Below are 24416 nucleotides of genomic sequence, written 5' to 3' on the forward strand. Positions count from 1 at the left end.
GTGAAATGAGCTTTGCATACTAAAAGCCTGTACTTTAATACTAAGATAGGCTAGGTTTTCTAATGAACACAGAAACAAAAGCAGAGTTAGTTTGCTGTTCTCTCAGAATGTTTCTTCTTGATGCCTTTTTAATTACCACTTGCTTTTGTCCTGAAAAATTATTACCTTGTGGAGACAGTAATTCTGTGAATTGATTCTTTAGGAAATTGATATTTTTAAACAAGTAAAAGGAATTTTTAAAAGGAGTTCAGAATGATTTTGTCCACAAAATTTTGCCTTGAATTTAATGTATACTTATAATTGTGTAGCTACCTATGGCACTCTTGCAAATATGAACTTCCTCAAAACTTCTGTAATATGCCAATTTAGGTACTAAATGATTTGGGAGTATGCATTTTTTAAATATGTAAAAAATAAAATTTCTTTTAAAAAAAAGTTTTAATTAGAATAAAATTCCTTGGAAAGTCAAGGTTTTACTTCAGATAGAGTACACTTAACAGAAAAACAAATTATTGTATAGGCCAGCGATTGAATCTCTGTTTAGTTTCAATTTGGGGCAATGATTTCTGCTTACTGTATATTCCTATTGGTTATAAATACATGTTGTATGGTACTTATCTGATTTTGTTTAAATGTGAATAAGTCTATGGTTATTTTTCACTGTCTTCTATTTTTGATATACCTTGGGAAACCTTAGTATATAAAACCATCTTCCTTTTGCTAAATATGTGACTTTTTTGTATGTAGAGGGGAAATAGGTGTTCTTAACCCACCCAGACTTGTAAATACAATTGCCACTCATGAGTCCATTACCACAATCAATCAACTCAGCAGCTTTATTTAACCGTGCTCTGTTTCTGAGCTGGGATGGTTTGGCTGTCCTCCTGAGAACTCAACCCTAATGTTCTGGAATTAGTATGGACCCTCACCAGTTTAGTTTAGAACTCCCAGGCTTAATTCCAGCAATCTTGGACTCTCCGGTAATAGGATTATAGGTATGTGCAAACATGTTTATTCTAGGTATATGACTTTAGGCAAATCCCCTAATTTTCATGAATTTCAGTTTCCTCATCTATAAAGTGGTAATTATATTTGTGCTAGTTATCTCTTGCAAAGGTCAAATGAAACAATGTATATATAGTTGTTATTATTTTTAAAATACATTTTGTCTTAAAATGTTTGCCAATAGATGTGTCTGAAATATTACTACTAAGAAATTTTAACTATAGTCATATTTATAGCATTATTTATAATGAAGGAAAAATGCATTCTTAGTTTCAATGCAATAGAAGTAATAGAAGGACATTTTGATCGTAGGTGGCAGGAATTGAATTAGGATTACATTAGAAACTCCTGGCCCAGTGTCTATATCCCCTACCCCTACATCTGCTTAAACTTAGTATAGAGTGAAAAGCATTGAGTTGGGAATCAGGACATCCAGCTTAGAAACATAGCCCTGCCTAAGTAGAAGCTGACTGACTTGAAATCCCTAATAGGGATTGTAGAAGAATTTGTATTTGATCCTAGTAGTTATGGAAAGCTTCTTGAGATCGGGAGTAAATTAATATTTCTAAACCACAAGTTTGGCTGTGTTGTGTCTAGCTCAAGAAATTTCCCATTATTAGAATGGAATGGAGAAGAAGAGAGACTGGATACAGGGAGACTGATTATTGAATCAGTAAATAAATATTAATTTTCCATTATGTGCCAGGCACTACATTAAGCATTGGTGATACAAAGAAAACTTTCTAGGGACAAACAACATGTATAAACAAGAGGTAGATAGAATACATTGATAGGCTATTGCAGTATTGTGTGGGCAAGAGGAAATGATGGCCTGAACTAGGGTGATTGTTGTTTTTGTAGAGAAAGGGACAGATGTGAGAAATGTGGTGGATCAAGACTAGATAACTGATTAGTTTTGGGATTGAGTGAAAGTGAAGAGTCCAGTGTGATTTTTAGGTTGTGATTCTGTGAGATTTGAAGGAGCTAATGAAGTTAGGAGGTTAGGTGAACTACAGGAGCGGAAAACTAGAATGAATTTTGTTTTGGATAGGTAGAATTTGTCATGCCTTTGGGAAATACATGTGGAGAAGTCAAGCAGGTAGCCATTTAAGTTCTCTGAGTACCATTTAGCTATAAAAAGAAGGGTTAGGATGCATGGGATCAAGGTCTTTTGCAGCTTGAAAAATTTTAGGGCTCTATAAGCTTAATAATTTGGGGAATTGGGGAACAAACGATGGTTGCCCTAATGGCATTTGGGCAGTGACTCAGACACAATTGTTCAATTGTTTTCCTTGGCAAAGATATTGGAATGATTTGCCATTTTCTTCATCAGATCATTTTACAGATGAGGAAACTGTGAGTTTCCTCAAATAGACTTAAGTGAATTACCTAGTATCACATAGAGAGTGAAGCCAGATTTGAACTCATGAAGAGAAGTCTTCTTGAATGTAGGTAGGCTCAGTGCTCGATCCACTGTGCCATAAATGAATTTTTGGCAAGTAGGATAAAAAAATTTTTAGAGCTTATAAGCGCCTTAAAGATCACTTAGAATTGGGGATTCCTTCCTATAGCCTAATAATAACCATGAATATGATTATGATTCCAGAGACAATTTAGATATTGTATTCTGATGTATGAATTAATATAGCTTAGTAGACACTCAATTTTATAAACATTTTGGAACTAGATACCTATTTAGAATCATGGCAATTGTGAAAGGTATCTTGGAGATTGTGTTTTTGTTTTTGTTTTATGTATTTGGTAGTCTAGGGGAGCTTTTTCAAAAAGGTTCTTAAATTTTAAATTTGAATTCAATTTAATTAATTATCTATATGATTATATGTAACAAATAATAAATTAATCACAAAATTAATAAATTAATAAAATTAAGTTAAATTTTAAATGAATAAAATAAAAATAAAATAATGAGAAAAACTATTAATATTGAAATAATTACTAAAACATTAAAGAATAAAAAAAGTTTGTGGATCCCAGATTAAAATCATCCAGTCCAACATATGACAGCTAACCCAATGGACTCATGATGAAACATTCTGTCCACCTTCACATAAAGGGAGACAGAGTGAAGGGATTCAAACTGAAGCTTCCACTCTTCTTATTTCCTTCTTCTTCCCTCTTTTATTTCCTTCTTTATTTTTGAAATATAGTTAATGTGAAAATTTTGCTTGACTCTACATATTTGTAATGTTGTTTTTTTTTTTTTCCCTAATGTGTTAGGGATGGGTGAGAGGTAGAGAACTTAGAACTGAAAACAAAATAAAACAGAATAAAAAGAACCTCTAATCTGTAAGACTCTCCTCATTTTACAGAAGAGGGAGCCGGACCCTCTAGATAATTTGCCCAGGGCTTTTTTTTTTTAGTGACAGAGTCAAGTCAAGAATCTAGTCTTCTGTATGCAAAGGAATTTTATCTGGGAAATCAAAGATACCCTTTTGTTTTGTCTTAAAAATATATTGTAGGTGATGAGATAGGAATGGGAAAAATCATTTACCACTATGAACAGATCATCAATTTTATATCTGTAACTTGGGAGTTATAAAATTCAATTGCAAAGCACCTCACAACACCCCTGTGAGATAGTTGCTATTATTATCTGTATTTTATAGAAGAAGAAACTAAAGTGAGAGAAGTTAGATTATTTATTTGTCCAGAGTCACACATCTAGTGACTTTCTAAGGCACTATTCAAACTCAGCTCTCGAGTCTATGTCCAGCAAGCTATCACTGCCAGACAAATTTCTTTCTCCTCATCTTTGGCAGCTAGTGCTTATAAAATGTAAAGTTTCTCCTTTTGGTGAACATTTCTTTAGGAGCCAAGATGTGCAATACTTGCCGTATTTTATGCTATGAAGGAGGATTGTTTAGAGAGGGTAGAATTATATGCTTGAATCTAATTTTGTGTGTTTTCTTTTCTTTAAATCTCTGGTTCCAATTCTATTTTTTTTTTTTTTTCATTCTTGTCTTCCATTGCTAAAGCTGATGGAGGGCAGGGAAAGATATTTTATTTAAATTTTACATTTTTCTGAAAGTCCATTACCATGCTGGGCACACATTAGGTAGGCCTTTAACAAATGGTACTTCACTTGAGTTAGAATATACTAAAGAAGAAGTAAGAGAGATGGGGAGGAGTTTTCTCCAGCTTGTATTTTCTTATTGAATATAAAACTGTAATAATGGCCAGAAAAATAATCAACTCAAATAATTTACCCAGAATAAAATTTAAAAGTACCATTTTTGTCCATAAGAACTCAAGCTACTATAGGAATAAATTCTATAAAAATCTTATTCCTCTCAAAACAATGTGTCTCAGTCTTAGAAATAGTATAGTAAGGAGAGGCTAGAGTAGGCAAGCTTATTTCTAGTTAGTGTCAGCATCATCTATAATGGATTCACTTAACATTGAAATTGTTGATAGTCAGTTACAGGATGTGGGGCAAGTCTGATGACTCAGGAAAACAGATATGACTTAGATTGCTCATTATTAATCCTAAATTATGACTCATTATTATTAACTGTTTTTGATATTGGTGACTTAAAATAATAGAATCTTGTGATCTGTGTTTGTATTTTATTTGTGTTTTTTAAAGTGCATGAATTATAGATCTGAAAAAAAAAACTTCATAGATTTTAGCATTCAACTTTAGCAAGACAAAAATCCAAATGAAAATAATGAAAAATGAACATCACTACATATTTTAAAAAGATGACTAGGCTGATGACATTTGAATTCTATTTTCATAGAATGCCTCATGTTATTACACTAGTTTGGTAACTTCCTTCCTTCCTCTCTCCCTTCTTTCCTTCCTCCCTCCCTCCTTTCCTTCCTCTCTCCCTCCTTTCCTTCCTCCTTTCCTTCCTTCCTTTTTCCCTTCCTCCCTTCCTCCCTTCTTCCTTTTCTCCCTTCCTCCCTTCTTCCCTTTTTTCCCTCCTTTCTACCTTCCTTCCTTCTAACACAGGTTTTGTGATAGCCCTAGATTTGAACTTGGCACTAATTTGGATATTTCAGAGATTTTTGTGTGTTCCTGGAGAAAAAGATAAAGGGAAAAATATTATCATTATGAATTTTATGTAAGAAATCTGATGGGCAAATGAATTCATTTTAAATGATAGAAACATGTTTATTTCTATGGCATTGAATAAATGTATAAGTTAAGACTTTGAAAAAAAATTATTATGGTATTTTGGTGTTGGTGAATTCTGTCACCATGGGGTCAGTTTCAAAAAATACTTTAATGTAGTATTTTAGTGATATTTGCATAGATTCTTTCTTTAGTGCTTATCCTGGCCCTACTCCTTTGTTTCTGTGTAACCTTGGGCAAGATGATCATTCTCTCTGGGCTTTAGTTTTCTCCTCTGTAAAATGAATGGATTGGATAAGATAACATGCCTTTCATCTTTAGATACTATGGTCCCATGAACTTTGACCTGAAGATTTCTCAAGTCATTATGATTCTTTTGATTTTTGCTCCCAAAGACATTTCCCAAATTGTTGTAAGCTCATTGAAAGTAAGGATTGTTTTATTTGTATTTATAAACTCAACATTTAGCACAATGCCTAGCACATAAGCTGTTAAAATGTGTCAATTGATAGATGGTGTCTAGGGAATAAGTCACAGTGGCAAGGCATTAGCAACAGGGCGAATAAAGGTTTTTACATCAAATCAGTCTATTTGAAGGTGGTGCTTACACCAGTAATTCAATGTATAAAGTTATGAAGTTTACCAAGAAGTGCTGAATTGGGGTACCAGTTCCCTAAGTTCCTTCTCCCTCCTTTTTTCCTTCCTCCCTCCCTCCCCACTCCCCTTCTTTCTCTTTCTTGCCTTCTTTCTTTCTTGTCTTCCTCTTTTTTCAACTACCAGGTTTTCTTTTAGGTGACCTTTCCTGGAGATTATTACTTCCCAATATGGTCAAGAAGTGGAAAATGACTATAATTGGTTACTTAAACCAAAACCCCCAAAGCTTTCAGCCCCCTCCTTTCCTTTTTTTTTTTTTTTTTTTTTTTTTAAGGCTGTAAAGCTCTAAAAGATTATTCATATGAGTGGTGCTCTTGGAGAGTTTTAACCACATTGTAAGTATTTCAATCCAAAAAACACATGCCAAGTGTATAGTTCATTCAGGCTGATGTATTTTTGCATGGGAGAAAATGCAATGTCTCCAATAACAGGAAATGGCTCTTTCCAAGTTTGCAGCACAGAGTAAACACTATGCTGTGGATGAATTTTGTTGAATAGAAGAGGCATTAAAGGAATATATGACGTCTTTGAGATTTTGTAATATAGTAGAATAAATGATGGATCTTTGGACTAAGGAATATAGCTCATTGGTATAGCTTATTCATTGGTTGAAGTATTTCAGATGCCAAAAGAGTTAAGGTCATTATCTGGATTTTAATTTTAGTCAGTACTAGTATATAGTGAAGGGGATAGAGGGATAAGCTGGGTTGGACCTTACTATCTTTTGGGACCACAGGCAAGTCACCCCACCTATATAGGCTTGTTGAGGAGGAGATGAGGTCTTTTCTAGGAATAAATTTTTGGATCCAAGGAATTGTTTGGTAAACTTTTTTTTTAACCTAATTATTTCCTTTACTTAATATTTTTCCATTATTAGGAGTGGTGGGTAGAATATATTTTTAAAATCTACCACAGAAATAATAAAACATATGTCATATTTTTATTTCTTTAGCATTTGTGCTGGAGAAAAGTCCTTGTTTTCCCTTATTGTTTTAATAGACAGCTAGATAATATAGTTACCTTAGTCAGTTACTTGCAATGTAACTCTGAGCAAGTCATTTAACCTCTCACAGATTCACTTTCTTCATCTGTAAAATGGGAATAATGGCACCTAAATCATAGGATTGTTGTGAGGATCAATTGAGATAATATTTGTAAAGTGCTTTGGAAATCTTAAAACTCTACATAAGTGACATATATTGTTGATTATTATTAATTATGAAATACAATTTGTTTGCACTGTTTTAGTTTAGTTTTTCTGGAATTACAGATTTTCTGAGTTTAGATTGTATTATAGAAAGTATATTTTATTTCTGTTTAGTTTTCTAATTTGAAAATAGGTTTGAAGTAATAGAATTTAACCTCAATTGAGATAAAGGAGGGGGAAATCCTATTATCTTTCTGTGAGTGAGTAAAATTTAGCCAATAGTTTTCAAGGAATTCCAAGAAGGTAAAGATAATGGAATGAAATGAATGTGTTTTCGAGAACATATATGGGTTTATATAGCATTTGCTAATATGGACTTAATTTCTAAAGTACTTTTTACATTCCTGTAAATTAAGCAGATAAAATCAACCTGAAATATATATTTGATCAATACCAGTAAGCCTTGCTGTATTTGCTTACACAAAGTATTATTCTACTACTAGTTATATCAAAATTGTCCCCTCACTCTACTATTTGTTAAATAAATTAAAACCAACACAATAAACCATGTCTAGGATCTAAAAATGGGTGGGAAAAAACTTATCAACTTACAGCTGATGTTTATTAGCCAAAAAGTAGCACAAGTTTTTATTGAAAATTTTATTGAAAATTCTTGTTCTAAATTCAATCAATGAGTATGATCGACATTTACACTTGTGTAAGCCTATACTTTTCCTCTTTGTGCCTCTGAAATGGAGACTATCAATCCATTCCCTTCAGACTCTAAGTTTAAAGGAAGAGCTTTGGAAGGTCTTACTGTGGAGTAAATATGGAACAAAAGATTCCTGGCACCTAAACAAAACCTTTCTTTTGAAGAGGCAAGATATTCAGAAATAGCTTCTGGTAACATTCTTGGTTATCATGAAAAGCGCAAGATCTGGACTACACTACTACCCACAAGTGTGATTTTAAGTAAATATCAACCTTTTGCACTTTCATTTTCTCAGCTTTAAAATGGGAGCCTGTTTTAAGTAATCTTTAATTTAGTTTTATTCAAAGATTCTTCTTTGGGAGCATATTTATATTTATAAAATACCATGTAGACAGTACAATATTTTTTGGTAGCATACAACTATATTATCTATCATTTCTTCCACAAACATTGTGACAAGAAGTTGACCACCCTGCCCTCTATTCTTTCTGCTGGCTTTGCAGCAGAATGCAAACTAGGTTATGTTCTATGATGCTGGAAATCAGTTAATCAACAAACATTTATTAAACACCTCCTTTGTGATAGGTACTTTGCTAAGTGCCTGGGGTACAGAGAGGCAAAAGATGCTTTCTAAGAGCTTAAAACCTACTTGGAGAGACAGCATGCAAACAAATATATACAAATTAAGCTGTATATAGGATAAATAGGAAACCATTAATAGAAGGAATGCAACTGGGATTAAGAGAGGCTAGGAAAAGCCTTCAGTAAAAGATGGAATTTTAGTTGGAGATCAAAGGAAACCAGGGAGGTTAGTGGGTGGAACAGAAGAGGAAGAGGATTCCAGGAATGACCAGGAATGAAGTACATCCAGAGAAAAATGCCAGGAGTGTAGAGATATGGAGTATCTTGTTCATTGAACAGCCTCTTCTATCATGCCAAAAAAAAAAAAAAAGCTTTGAATATGGTCCTGGGAACAGACTGAATCTGTTTTTCAAAGACAAACTTTGCTGATCACTGAGAAATATATCACCATTAGGTTGACCATCTGGTGATGAAACTTTTTTGGCAGCAGCAACTCATGAAACAAGGAAAAATTAAAAATGGTTCTCACTTCTCTGTGGCCACCTTCTGTTTTTCTGCAGTGAAAATGGCAAAATAGGAGTAAAGGAAGCAGAAAGTTCTGAGTATCCCACAAGATTTAAATCATTAGTGAACTTTGATCATCTGTTCTCCAAATATGAAAATCCTTGTCCAATGATCCATGTTATTAGATGAACTAAATTGTATTAATCTTGTCATTCTTGTCATTTTGACATTAATCTTGTCAATTAAATCAGAAGACAGAAGAAAATAGCAATTAAATAGGATAGTTGAAGGAGTTGATACTATAGGCTTTATTATATTCCCCAATGATACAAGAAATATTATGTTAGTGGATATTTTGTCATCATGTATTGCAGTCCTAATTATAAATATTTGCAAGTCTACCTAGTAAGTAGCTGCAGGTATGCATCAATATTAGTTGCTGAGAATGAAATAGTGAAGGATTTTATAAAGAACTTATTATAACCCTTCAAATCAAATAAATATATATTCCGATTCTTGGGGACTTCAGAGAAAAGGTAGAAATGGGAAAAATATATGAAAAAATATGATTTAGAAGGAAAAATAAATGAGAGAGGCCAATATATGGTATAAACAAAGAAGAAAGAATAGTAATTACATAAATATATGATCTACCATTTAGATTTTACCCTGAATTATTTAACTAAGCTATTGTAAAATTTTAAACTGGGAAATGGACAACATTAATTTCAAGAGACTACAATTTCTTCTAGAAGTTAAACCTATATACACTAATTACCATAAAAAGAAGAACAAAAGAGTCCAGGAAGCATTGAGTCAGCAAATATTTGACTTGCAAAATAGAGGAAGATGACCACTAAGGGCAACAACAGGTTAGAATACAAATCCATTTGTAAAATTTTATGAGGAAAAATGATAGATGATTATGAGCAGTCTCATCTCATAAAGCAGAGAGCAGCAGTGCAAAGAAATCTCTGAAAGATATCTAACTAAGCAAAGTCATACAAAGGACATTCAGAGATGAAAATTGAAAGAAGACTGCACCCAGAAGAAAACTGGAAAAGATTTTCAAAATTTGTATAAGTATTTTATCTATTAAGAATATAGAATTAATTATTTAGACTCTAATATCACAGTCTCTGAGTTGCTGATAGAAGTAAGATGGCAACAAAGAGAAGTCAATCTTTAAATATTTATTAAGTGCCTACTGTGTACCTGTCACTGTACTAAGTGCTGGATATATAAAGAAGGGCAAAGGACAGTTTCTTCTCTTAAGGGACTCAGAATCTAAAGGCATAGATAGCTTGCTTACATATAGTCCAAATTAGAAATAATCACTAGGGAAAACACTAGAGTTAAGGGGATCAAGAAAGGCTTTCTATATAAAGTGAGATTTTAGCCAGGACTTGAAGGAAAGCAAGAGAAATAGGAGACAAAGATGGAAGGGAGGACATTCCAGGAATGTGGAACAGCTAGTGAAAATAATCTGGATTTGGAAGATGGAGTATCTTGCTTAAAGGAAATCAAGATTATTATCAATGGCTTGCTGAGGATGTGAGGGAATATAAGGTATAAGAGGGTATGTTAAGAAGGGCTTTGAATATCAAACAGGATTTTATTTTATAATTGATCTCAGAGGTGATAGTGAGCCATTGGAATTTATTAAGTGCTTTTGTGTATATGTGTATGTGGATTTTACCTATTAAAAGGAGGAGAATATTGGGAAGATATGCAGGGATGGGACAGATCAAGTGAGGGATTTTTGATGATGAGAGTAACATGGGTATATTTGTAGAATTTAAGGAAGCAGCCAATAGACAGGGAGAACTTGAAGATAAGTCAAAGAATGGGGATGATAGAATGCCCAATGTGTGGGGAAAGCAGAATGGAATGGAATGACTTCTTCAGGTAGAGGAATTTGTTTTCACAAGAAATACCTCTTCTTGTAAGACTGCTGTGAGGGAGGAGATAGGTGCAAAAGGCATCTGGATGATGTGAGTTGTGAAAAGGAAGAGAAAGAGTTTTTAGCAAATGGCTTCGGGGTGTGTGTGTGTGTGTGTGTGTGTGTGTGTGTGTGTGTGTGTCTGTGTGTGTCTGTGTGTGTGTCTGTGTGTCTGTGTGTCTGTGTAGGAAAGAGGGAGACAGACTGACAGACAGAAACAGTAAGAATCAGAGAGAAACACAGAGAGAGAGAAAGAGAGAAAAGGGAGGAGGAGGAAAGGAGGGAGGGAGATGGAGGGAGAGAGGAGAGAGAAGATTCTGGAAAGACACCCTACTGACCTGATCTGACAGTATGTCTGTATGGGAGCAACAAAATAGGTGAGCAGTGAGTTAGGTTTATTATTGAACAGAAGGATGGGTTCCTTTTGGGAAATTGCAAAGCACTTTCACCAACTGCTGAAGCTTCTCTTAAAAAGAGGTCCCCCTTTTCAATACAGAAATGGTACTAGGGTTGCTGTATGGGAGGGAGGCCTGAAACAACACTCCTGCTGAAGAACCAAAGATGACCATCATACAGGGGGTAATAGAACGCAGTTTGGTACTTGTGGACAGTCTGCAACACCTACCTAATGAGGAACTCCAGAGGATGCCATCAGAGAATGATATGACAGAAGGAAAAGATGGGTTGGTCCGAGACTTAGATGGCAGGTAGGTAGGTGGAGTGCTCCACCAGTGCCCTCTTGAAGTGGAGGAAGGACTTCTGACAAGCTGAACCCATCACAGCGGACTTTTGGGAGGGCAGAGAAGAGAGACACTCAGGAAGAATCAGGTGTGGAGACCGTAACTTGGAAAACCCAAATCAATTACATCACAAATTCATTTGGAAATCCGAATAGCTATTATTTGGCAGAAAAGTGATATGACAGTTAAGGTCCATAGAAGATTAGATTTCTCTAGGTTTCGAATGGTATTATATTCTAGGCCCATAGTAAATATTAAATAAATATTTGTTGAATTAACTGGAAATGAATGTATGCTTTCATGGATAATCTGAAATGTTGGAGTGTTTAATTTTTAATAGAGCATAATTTATTTAATATGTCATTAAGTGATTTGAATTAAAAAGGAAAGATCAAATAGTTTCACTAAGCTATTATTTTGTTCATTTACATGTAATTACTAATTATAATAAATAATGAATGTTTGAAGGGAAAATTCATTCATTGGAGGTTTCATATAGTAAGTGTTATATAATTCATTGTATTCTAGTAAACTATTCTCACTACCTCACATCCTTATCCTATTTGTCTATGATTTTTGTTTTTTAAAAATAATTCTCAAATTGTTATTGTTGGTGCAAGAAAAATATATTTATCACATGTATTTTATTTTCATATGCTCTGATTTCAAAATAAGTTTTTGAGTATTTCAGATCTTGAGTCTTTTTTTGTTTTGTTTTCTCTTTCTTTTTTTTAATTATTATTATATCTTTTTATTTACCAAACATATGCATGAGTAATTTTTCAACATTGACCCTTGCAAAACCTTTTGTTTCAGCTTTTCCCCTGCTTCCCTCCATCCCCTTCCCTTGGGTAGCAGGTAGTCCAATATATGTTAAATATATTAAAGTATATGTTAAACACAATATATGTATACATATTTATACAGTTAGCTTGCTGCACAAGAAAAATCAGATCTAGAAAGAAGATTTAAAAAAAACAAGAAAGAAAACAAACACGCAAGCATTATTTTCTCTTTCTTTTGAGGTTATGATAGAGAGAGACTAAAATTTATGGTGTCTTAGAGTGGTATTACAGCTTTCCCAAGACAGTCTCTAAAACTGCCCCTCCCAGAAGTTCTGTTTGATATTTAATGAAGGAAGTGACCTTTGTGAAATATTAAATAAGAGGAATTAAGTACACATACTCTTGCTTATTGGTATTAAAATGATGAATTTTGAAAGGATCATAACTGCACCTCACAGGTAAAAGCTTTATTGGTATAGAAAGTTAATAAGATTTAGGAATGAAAAATACCTTCTAGAAGTGGTCCAAATTTTTCTGATTTTGAAATATCTGTTTCTATCAGGTATGATTAAAATATTTGAGTCACATAGTTAATTTTTACTATATTTTGTAGATTTTTTTTAAAGGAGTTCTGTTCTTGAAAGAAACTATTTTTGAAATAAATATATAGATGGATTGTTCTCATCATTCTAGTTGTATTAGATATTTTTATGTAAGGCTTACTTTTTTTTTTGTTCACATTCTCATTCACTTTATTAAGGTATTTGACTCTCTTCAGATTTTCTGAATTGTTTTATGTTTTTTTGTGGTTAAGTATGGTTTGAAGTAGATGAAAAACTGAAGGCTATTTGGCCCTGTGGTTTGGTGTCATAGTGGTCTTGTGAAAGGAGCCACAGGGGAAGATTTAGACCACTTGGGTTCTAGCCCTGGTTCTGTCAATAAGTAGTTGTGTGATTGGGATGTTTCCTCAACTGTAAAGGTAGTCTAATTGTTCTCTCCCAATTTTGGGGGATTTTTGCAGCTAAAATAATATTTTAGACAATACAGTATTTTGTTGGATTAAAAGGGTGATAGAAATAGAATTATTTGTGAAAAACTTCAGCATCAGTTATTTAATTTGGTATAGAATAAGATAGGAGAATAAATTCATTAAGCGTCTTTATTAAAATTAAAGATGAAGGTTCTGCTTTCCCTCATTCACTCCCAAGTAGTCTGTAACCACTCTATCAGAAGTGTTTAAATGAAAAATATCTTTGTATGTATTACTCCCTCTTTATTCTCACTGGCATCTTTCTGATTCATATGCTCCTCATCTCTCATGTAGACATAGGTCTGTCTCTCTTTCTCCAATCCTTGTCTTCTCGGAGTCTATACTGGACAATGCTATCAGATTAATCTTCAGAAACCACATTTATCACACTATTGCCCTGCTCAGGAAGTTTCCTGCCTTTTACCTGAAAGATCAAGGCCAAACCTTTCCAGATTGTAACTGTCACTAATTTTTGTCTTAACTCTTTGCTTCAGGTAGATTAATGCTTACCATGCTCGGCTTATTCCTAAATTATTCCCTTTGCCTTCTGTTCTAGTTATCTAATTTGTACCTGATAGTCTTATTCAAGCTTGACCCATTTCATTGAGGCTTTGATTTGGTCTTTATTGGTCTCCTCAAAGAACTCTCACAGCATTTATTTTATTTTTCTATTTGTTGTAATAGTTAATTTTAGACTACTTGGTATTATTAGAAAGTACTTTTATATTTTATGCATAGATGTCTTATCTTTTCAGCTAAGCACTGGACCTTCAGAGGACAAGTATGTCTTTTGTAGAGAGTTCCTGGGCCACTGAGAGATTAGGTAACTTTTCCAGGATCATGGTCACTGTGTCAGAAGCAGAACTTGAGTTCATATCTCTTTGGCTTAAAAGGCTGATTGGACTGGCTCCCTGTCTTTTACACACACATACCAACCTTCCTCTCAATAATTTTACGTAAGGAACCTGATTTAATTAGATAAATAAAATAATTAGCATATTAATTATTTTATAAGCTAGTGAGTGCTTCTTTTAAGTAGATGAAAAATATTATTCTCTAAGTATTTTAAATAGCACTTAAGATTTCCCTGCAATATTATTTATATTATTGAACTTAAAGTTGTATTTATTGATCCAGCCAGAAAAGTTTAGAAACTTACTGTTAGTGCCTCACTGTTTGAATATTTCAGGTAATTTTTTCTCTAAGTAATAATCATACTAATTCACATATATGTATACGTATACATAAATATATATACATATGGATATACAAAATGCTATATGTGTAGATACCTACATGTATATATATGCATTGTGCATGTATATATACAAATGTGTGTATACATATAATTGTGGAAGTTGTGAAATGCTTTAAATACTATATATGGAGATATACATGCATGTATATGTGTACATATGTACATATATGTGTATATATGTAATTTTTGGAAGTTATGAAGAACTTAATATTTTATTTCTTTTTATCCTTACAACAACTCTGTGAAGTAGATACTGTTATTACTTCTCCCTTTCTCTCCCCTCCCATTTCTTCTCTTTTCCAACCATACTAATGTGGGGCTATTTTGAATGGTTATATATAGTTGAATTAGACTTTGTTTTTTTTGCTTTCTAAGTTGATGGGGAAGGGGGAGGAAAGAGAGACAGAATTAAAAATCAAATTTCAAAAACATAGGTGTATGCATGCATGTGTGTATTTATTTAAACATACACATCCATATATATATATATATACATATATATATATATATATATTTCATTTTCCTTATCTAAGGAAATGCTAAAGAAAAATTCATCTTTAGTATACTTCCCACTGATTCTTATTGAATTCAAAGCTTTCTTCCTTTGCATTGTCATTTGCACTGGACTTAAAGTGAGAAAGGCAGGTTCATGTTTGTTTATTAATTGCGTGACCTTGACCAGTCATTTTACCTCTAAATTTCTTGATTCCTCATTTGTTAAATACTTGTATCTATCTCCTATGTTTGTTGTGGGTATACTCCAAAAGCTGAGTACTATGTAAATGCATCACCTAGGTCAGGTACTTTGAATCTGTATTTCATCAACATGGGTTTTCCATCTACCAGTAGACACTGTAGCCAAGCCAGCCCATGTAAACTAGGTATTCATTTAATATATTCCATTTGCATCCCACTTTCACACATGATATTACAGTAGTTGATCTATTTCATATACTAGTAATTAGCACTGGATTTTCTGTGGCACTGATTTTAGGTATTTTGTACATTTATGTTTTTTATGATTTTGTTTAAACTTATAAAGCAGGCGAATATCAAATCATATGTTATTAAGTTCAACAAGGTATTGCCATGTGCATTGGCTGAATTATCAGTCACAATAAAATACTTTCTTGCTTTGTTTAAAACAATTTCTCTTTAAATTATGACTTGCTATTACTTTATTGAAGTTATTAATCCTATTGATTAATCTCTGCTGATTCTCTAGGGTTTTCTAAGTAAACTATCTTTGTCATCTGCATGTAGTGTAGTCCTTTATTTAAAAAGGTCTTTTTTCAAGACAGTCCAATTTTTTGTTTGTCTTAATTTTTTGTTATGTATGTTATTATTAATATTGTTATTTGGATAGTGTAATAATATGGAAGGGTTTATCAGTAGTTTTTGTAAGGGTATTGGGATTTTGATTTTGGCAAGCATGTTGAGGTGAAGCTGCATTTTTAAATGGAAATGTTTATTATGGATTCAGATTTAAATGTATCTGACATATTTTCTGATGTCCCTAGAAATCTTAGAGTGCTGACTCACTGTAGTGTGGAAATCTTAGAAGCTAAGCTGCCTCAGCTAGTGAATTTGATCAGTTCCTTATGATTTTATCTAGAATGACTTAGAAGATCAGAAGGTCTTGTGGGAAAAAAGTGAGGAAAGCAAGAATGCATGGCTAGTTAACTGACTTGCCTAACATTAGATAATGTCTGCTCAAGCTTTTTTTCAGTGTTTCCAAGACAGTTGTAGTATAAGTATGGAAAATAGTATTAATGATTTTGAGGTTGGAGAGCTCTTTGCATATGCTTCTATGTTCATGGTGCTGTTTATGGTTTGTTTTGGAGAGAAAATGGAAGCCAGAGTATGTGTGAGCTTTGAGAAATTCAGCTTGTGTTGAACCATGATTTTGGTGGTAGAGGAGGGAGAAGAGTGGTAAGATGTATGCTTATGGAACTCAGCTATTGTTTTTTCCTCTTTGAAATAAAAAAGTTGCTTAAACCTGATTGTTCTTTCTCCTTAGATGAAAAGCAGGAAGATAGGGTGCTAACTGAAGGCTGACCTTCATGTTTTTACCTTTAGTTCAACGTGTTCTGCCATTCTTCTCTCCATCATCTTTCTTCTAAAAATAAGTGCTTCCCATTTTCATGTCTCTTGTAGATTTTCTTTTTTCTTCTCCTCCCTTTCCCCCCATGTATTTCCTTTTCCTTAGTTGATGTGAGGTATAGGTCTTTCCCACTACCTATTTTCTTAATTGAAAATGGATCTTAGAGGAACTTGGGATACAGGAAAATTTCTACTGACCTCCTGTCTGAATGACTATCCTCCCCAACACATTTATTTTTAACTTTTGTCTTTGTATCTACAGTGCATAATATGGTACCTTTCACATCGGGGGCATTTATAATTCAGTAAACATTTATTAAATGCTTACCATGTGCCTGATACCATGCTAAGCATTGGGGATATAAAAAGAGAAAGAAAGTCTTTATCCTCAAAGATATTACAGTCTAATGGGGGAATATGATATACAAAAGAAAGCTGGACAAGGGAGAGCACATTCTTCAGTGGATTTGAATCTGAGTAGAGATGCAGATGCAAAGTAGAGAATTTTAAATAAGGCATATTGGATTGACTCATAGAATTTTGTCTTGTAAAAAAGAATTTATTCGTTGTCTGACTTCCTCCTTCAACAAATGAAGACTTTAAAGTCAGGAAAGATGGAAGGACCTGACCAAAGTCACTCCAGTGGTAAGGAACAAATCTGGAACTGGAATTCAGATCCTCTGGCTATAAAAATCCAGCATCATTCCATTGAATTGAAGAATGGGTCCGAATAAATCCTTAATTATAATTTGTAATTTTATAATACAGTAAATTCTTAAAGTCACCTATCACTTATTTGTGAGCAAATTATTTGATTTGAGGATTTCTCCCCCTTTTTTTGGTTCTGTGAATTCAGTGTTCTAGGTAGTTCCTGGTCATGGAATTTCCTCTACCATGGAAGTATGCAAGGGTTCTGCAATTTATAGTTTTAGAGCATTGCTGGAGGGAACTTAGAGATTGACTACTCAGAATTTCATGCTAATATCTGTCAGAAAATAGCTGGAATCCTTGAAATTCCTTTTATTTCTTACACCAAGCTCCCTTTTGAATTTGAAGTCTACTAATGTCAATTTGAAGATCTTTCCTCTGTGTCTGGACTACTTCCTGAGCTGAGTGTAATCTTCTCTACCAACTTGAGAGAGGATTGAGATCAAGGAAGAATCTGAATGGCTATATAAAAGTCTGAGTATAATGTCATTATATGCCTCTGCATTTCAAAATCAAATGTAAATGGGTTTTGCTCATTTTTATTTGCTCATTCAAACATTTCAAATGCCTACTATGTATAAGACATTGTGTTAAATAGTAGAGACAGATCTCACTCTTGAAGAGTTGAGAGAGGAAAAATATGTACACAAATAACTAAGAGAAGAGAAGGAATAAAACAAATGAAAAGGTGGTCCCGAAAAAGTGCTGTTAGATTTTAAAGGAGGGGGAAATTATTTTGACTTGAAAAGGTCATTTTGAATTACATAATGCTTTAATCTTATCTCCTTCCTTCTTTTCCTCCTCCAATAATTTTGAAAGAAAATATAGTAAGATATTTAAGTTATAGTAGACTTTCAAAAATATTCACTGCCCAGTGGTTATGTGAAATCTGCCTGACCAGTAATTCTTTTGAATAACAAGCTTTCTTTTAAATATTTAGTATTCTTAAAGTTGATCTGAATTTCAGTTTTTTGTTTAAAACCTCATTTTCAAACTCCCTTAATTCTGAAATTATGATAATTTGGATGGAAGAAGAATTAGATTTTTTACCTTTGTAGGGTAATTAACTATAAAGCTAGGCAAATTCATAGTGTAAAAAAGATGAAAAACATACTTAGCTTTAATGGATTTGTGTACAAACTTTGCTCCCTTAACTAACACAAAAACTGTGTCTTAGGCCAGAATAAAAAGGTGTCAATGATTTTTCCTGAAAGAACTGTGCTAAAATCAAATTATGAATAGAATCACTTTCTTCTCACAGGACATGAGCAAGCTCTATGTCATTAATCTCTTCCTCTTTTCTCTTCCCTAGTAGTATTTGTAATTGTCTTGATTTTGACCTAGTTTTAGAGGAAATGTAGCAAAATGTTTAAATGATAGAGACTTTTTTTTAATCAGGTAGAGATATTCACTACCCATAATTCCTTCCCCTCTCCCCCATCATCTCTAGATATTGAATCTATCTGGTTAATAAGATTTCCCAATTACAAACATGTTTTTAAATGCTTATTATTCTTAGAGCTGATGTGGGCTATCAATAAAATGATAAATTTGAACTAGTTGATATTTTTGAAAACTCTTCAAGTATTTGTTCATAAGAACCTCTTAATAAAATTTTAAGTTGAATCTTACGTCCCATTTTTTTCCTATTCATTTGCACTACTTTCAATTATTTGATTTGGTCACCAATTCCCAAATCCACTCTTTTATGATAATATGTTTGGTTACTTTGTGAACTTGAAATGACTAAAACTGTATTTTTTTTAAAAGAATATTTTTTTGTTTTTGTTTTTTAAAGAATTTAATTTGCCCATCACTAATTCAAATGGACATTCTCTCAATTGGTACAAATTCATGAGGTCTTGCTTTATATATGTAAAATCAAAGAAAGAAGGCAGTTGGCTTCTGCTAAAGAGTTTCTTTGATTAAGGGAGATTTTTTTTTTAAATTAAATTTTTATTTTTTATTTAATGATTACTTTATATTGACAACATTATTCCTTGCACTCGTTTCTTTTCCGATTTTTTTTTCCCCCTCCCTCCCTCCACCCCCTCCCTTAGATGGCAAGCAGTTAAGGGAGATATTTTAGACTGTAATTTTGGTGAGATTTGTACATGTGCGAGTTATCTATATACCATAGTATGAGTGGGGTGTTTGCTAGTGCAACTTTTATTGGAGAAAACATATATTGGAGTCAGCAAGCACCATATGCCCCATTTTGTGCTAACTCTGTGCAGATCATGTGCATATATTATTTGAGGGGGGAGCAGGAATTGTGTAGAGCATTTCAGCTGTCTTAAATAATCCACATCTTGTTGTTACCACAGAGTCTGCTGTTCTCCAACTGTCTTTTCCTCTGATGCTAATTATAGCTTTTTCATGTTAGATTATGCTCTTCCTCTTTTTCTTGCAGTCAGAAATGTCCCAAACTCTTTAACTGCCAGAGTATTTTTTTTTTTTGGGGGGGAGGATACTCAATTTAGGTTAAAGAAAAAGATATGCAGAAATCAGATTGAATCTGTATGTTTTTATCAGGAGTGGTATTGGTGGGCGTGGTGTTGTGTAGGATGGTAGAATAATTTTTCTGACCAATGAATTAGAGACTTTGTTCAGAAGTAATATGTTACCCTCTTTTTTCCAAAATAACTTTTAAGATCAGTTCATTTGATCTACTTACTTCATGTTTAAATGAACAGTCTTTTTCACTTATCAAAGCCCTAGGACAGCTGATTTATCTGAAATTGTAAGTAGGCTATATATTTTGGCTTTTGTTATGTCTTGATCTTTTCCAGTATGATAAAAAAGATAATTTGCTGATGTCCTGTGTGTATTGAGAATGAAGTAATTTTATTACTAAGTTGATTAAAACATTCTTTCTGATCTAAAGCACAGCTTTCCCATTTGTTGAGAGAACAAAGTTTTTTATTTAATTCAGAAGGTCAGATTATAATTCTGTAGTGATAAAAAAAAATTCATTTGACAGGTTTGCAATGAGGTTTATAAACCTCATGCAAAACCCTTTTATTTTTACAAAATAGAATAGTCCCTTTCATCTCCCATCATCTCTGTGGCTTTTGGTCATGAACTCTTCTATCCATAGATTTGAAGTATAATTTATTTCTTGCCCCTCTAATCTGTTTATATCATTCTTTATGTCTAAGACATGTACCCATTTGGAGCTTATTTTGGTATATGGCATAAAGTGTCAGTACATATCTAGTTTTTATTGAACTATTTCCAGTTTTTCCATATACCAATTTTGAAAAGTTTCTAAAGCATTTATCTAGCTTGGATGCAGTTTCTTACCTTTGTCGTTTGGTATAGAAAGATGTTTGGAGAGGGAGGGAGGGAGAAAAGGAGAGAGAGAGAGAGAGAGAGAGAGAGAGAGAGAGAGAGAGAGAGAGAGAGAGAAGAAGAGACGAGAGACAGAGAGAGAGAGAGAGAGACAGGAGAGACAGAGACAGACAGAGACAGAGAAAGAGAGGGTTTTCAGAGAATACACTGCAAACAGTTGTGTATATCAATGAATTGTATAACTGTAAAACCAGTTAGTATAGTGGTAAAAATTACAGTTAAATGAGTTCATAATATTTCAGAGGTTATGGGTAGATTTGGAAGTGTGACCAAATCAGATACTTGAAAGTAGTGAAAATGAATGGGAAGAAACTGGAAGGTGAGATTCAATTTAAATTTTTATTAAGGGCTCTTCTGAACAAGGCTCTGTATGATACTAATGATAGAACATCAATTTAGTATCTGTTGAAAGAGCCAAGAACTGCTCAAACTAGTCCTATGACAAAAACCAATAACAAACAATCAGCTAAAAGAATTTCAAAGTTTGAGATATACATACATACATACATACATACATATATATATGTATGTGTATGTATGTGTGTATGTGTGTGTATATATATATATGTGTGTGTGTGTGTGTGTGTGTGTGTGTGTGTGTGTGTGTGTGTATGTTAAAGCTTTGTATTGTAAAATTAAGTAAAAAGAAACAAGTTCTCCTGGCTTGTTTAGAGAGCTGAAAACTTAATGAATAATTATATTTACTCACTCTACAATTAGCACTCTGTTTAACTCTACACCTGCAGTGGTTGTCTTCCAAACCATGACAAAGTTTGCTGCAAACCTTTTCCTGCAGATAATATCTGGGCACATTGTTCAAGAAATACTGAGAGTCACTTTGGTTAACATAATGTGCAGGTGTTAAGATCTGGGCTTGTAGGCTAGACTTTGGCTAATAGAGGGAGAGGCTCTGTTAGCAGATTTACTGGGGCCTCCATTATACATTCTTTTACAAATATAGTCTTTTTTTGTAATGAGTTATCTTCGTTTCATCTAAGTTACTCATACTTGTATATGGGACATAATTTGCTTGAATTTCATAAGTGTGTATGAATTAAACTTTTGCTGCTTTTTCTAGTCCAAGCCTCTGTCTTTATTCATTGTCTTTATAAAATTTCATATCATCAAAGCTCAAGATCTGAACTTGAAAATGCATATACTCTTCCATTGTCAAGGATGAAGCTGTCATTAAGAAATTTACTTTTCAGGGGACAAGTTCCCCTTCATGGAGACAAATAACTCAATTCAGCTTTAACTGCAAACAAAAATAACTTGAAGTGCTTCTTGGAGTGATTTGTGTGTAATAGTGTTAGAAATAATGGATCTTGAGATAAAGATGAATACTCAAGGGATCCATGTTAGCAATGTGTGTGTGTGTGTGTGTGTGTGTGTGTGTGTGTGTGTGTGTATGTGTGTGTGTAGGTGTGTGTGTAGGTGTGTGTATGTGGATTTTTCAGAGAATAGGCTACTTAGATCATCAAAAAAGGCCAACAGTTTTAAGTGACCTTCTATTAAGAGCCTTAGAACAGTATGTATAAAAACCACATGTATCTGTATTCATCCTGAGTGAATGAGGAGAAACCATCAGATGAGCCTTGATGAAAACTATCTTAGCAATTCATCTAACTTGTGATTGAAAAGTAAGGAAATTACACAAGTGGTTGTCTTGGTGACTTTCCATCAATTTGTTTCAATTAACTCCTTCATAAAAGAAGGATGAACTGTCATTTGTATTATTCCTTGAAGAGTAGCTTGTTCTTTAAAATTTAAATAATCAGTATATGTAATTAATCTGCTCATTATGCTTTTCATAACTGAGTTTAACTTGGATTAGTATTTTCTTACAAATCAAGTCAACAAACAATTGTTAAGCCCTTTCTTTCTATGTGTCTGGTTCTTACACTTTTATTTCCACTTGAAGCCCTCTTCCCCATGCTATAAATTTTTTTTTATAAGGGAGAATTTTTAAAGGGAGAATTAAATGCTATATTCACGATTTACCTGCGAAGTATATATTAACATTTCTAGTAACTTTTAATACATTCACAAGTCTCATAATTTAATGTATATTATTTAATATTGCCAATACAATTAAACATGCACACTATACCTTACCATTAACTTAGCAGCTTTAAAAGAACTTAGATGAAATGTTAGACAATTAATGAATTACCTTTAAATAGCTCACAACTTTTGGATGGATAATTAACTATTGTCGACAAATCATCCCCTCATGTAAAATATGGAAAGTTTTTTTGTTTTAAATTATTTTTGAAATATTACAGAATAATAAATTAAATAAGTATTGTTTTTGAAAGTTTCTGTTCTGTTTGAAGTAAACTTCTTATTGAATCAATCCCTGGTATTAGCCTAGGAATACTTTTGATAGCACAGCTCTCTTTCCTTTATGGCCTAAATCTTTTCTGATCTCTTTACTCAAGGAAAATAGGGTTAAAATTTGAGTAATCCTTAAAGAGTTTTAAACATAGATTTTGCCCTTAAAATGAAAGCCTTCTGCCTTCCAGTTGATTTGTTTCACACAAATGCTTTTTTTTTTTTTTTTTCTTACTGAGACCTGTCTTTGCAGTTTCTTTCTTCCTGCCAAGAATAATGGGAAAGCCCTCTTATCTTGGATACTATTTTTCCCTTCAGTCAGAATCCAAGTTTCTATGAGTCATTAGCAAGTGTTCAGGGGCAGCAGCATTTGGCTATACCTCTGTTGCCAATCTTTAGCAGATTTTTGTTCTCTAGTTCTTAAATATGGCCCCATCATAGACACAGGGGAGTAATTTTCAGATTTCTATTTCTCTTGTGTGTATGTGTGTGTGTGCGTGAAAAAGATTATTCTCATTTTATTAGTAAGTTCCCCTCCTGTTAGCTGTCTAAATATTGGCCTTGGATTCACATTCCTAATTTTGCCAACAGTTATATATATTTAAAAAATTTTTTTTATTATGAACTTGAGTTCATAATAGAAATCAACATTTCTACATGCAAAGGAAGAGAGAAAAAGAAGACTCCATAGCAAACCACAAATTTGCCATTTATAGCTTATTTTAAAAAATGTAGATATCAAATTTAACTTGGTAGTACTAAGATTGCCCTTCTTGTGTGTGTTTTGAAATCTTCTATTTATTTTTTAAGTGCTTTGTTAATGCTTTTTTCTTCATTAAAAAGCAAGTAAACAAACAACCCACCACTGTTAGCTATGGGACTTTAGTATTGTAACAGTTAGGACTCAATAAATAGGATTTGTTCCCAGTGGTACCAAATAGGCCTTTATAGTCTTATGCAGTGGTCTATTTAATGTAAACACCTTTTTATTGGGATAGTGATATTCAGTGAAAGTAAACCCTTTTAATTTCTTTATTGTATTCTTAACATAAGAGGCAACATGGTATAACAGATAAAGAGCTGGGCATAGGTGCTGGCTCAAGTCTTGTCTCTTATAAGTACCTGCTGGAAGATGATGTCACTTTTCTCCTCAGTGCTCCAGGTAACTAATTGTTGGAAGATTTTAAGTTACAGACAAGTTGCTAATCTGTATTAATGAAAATGAGTTTTCATACTGGAAATTTCACACACTCATAAAATTAGAGGTTTTGATTCCTTTTTATTTCCATCTCCTCATTAACCCCCTCCCTCTAACCCCCAATAAATAAAACTCAGAGAACTTAATGGTAAAATTTTGTTTCTATAAGGACTTCTGAAGTTGGGTGGTTTTTACTTCTTATTAAGTGAGATGCTGTTGTAGAATTCTGAGTTGCTGGTTGCAGGGGTCAGATTAATTTTT

At 33.2% G+C, this 24416-nt stretch overlaps 1 protein-coding gene across 5 annotated transcripts in view; it reads left to right on the forward strand.

Moving 5' to 3' along the window:
* SH3KBP1 (SH3 domain containing kinase binding protein 1) overlaps positions 1–24416 on the forward strand; it is a 457572-nt gene that overhangs the window by 93715 nt on the left and 339441 nt on the right. The window lies entirely within an intron of this gene.

Source organism: Antechinus flavipes, chromosome 3 (assembly GCF_016432865.1).
Source record: "Antechinus flavipes isolate AdamAnt ecotype Samford, QLD, Australia chromosome 3, AdamAnt_v2, whole genome shotgun sequence".
Classification (NCBI taxonomy): Eukaryota; Metazoa; Chordata; class Mammalia; order Dasyuromorphia; family Dasyuridae; genus Antechinus; species Antechinus flavipes.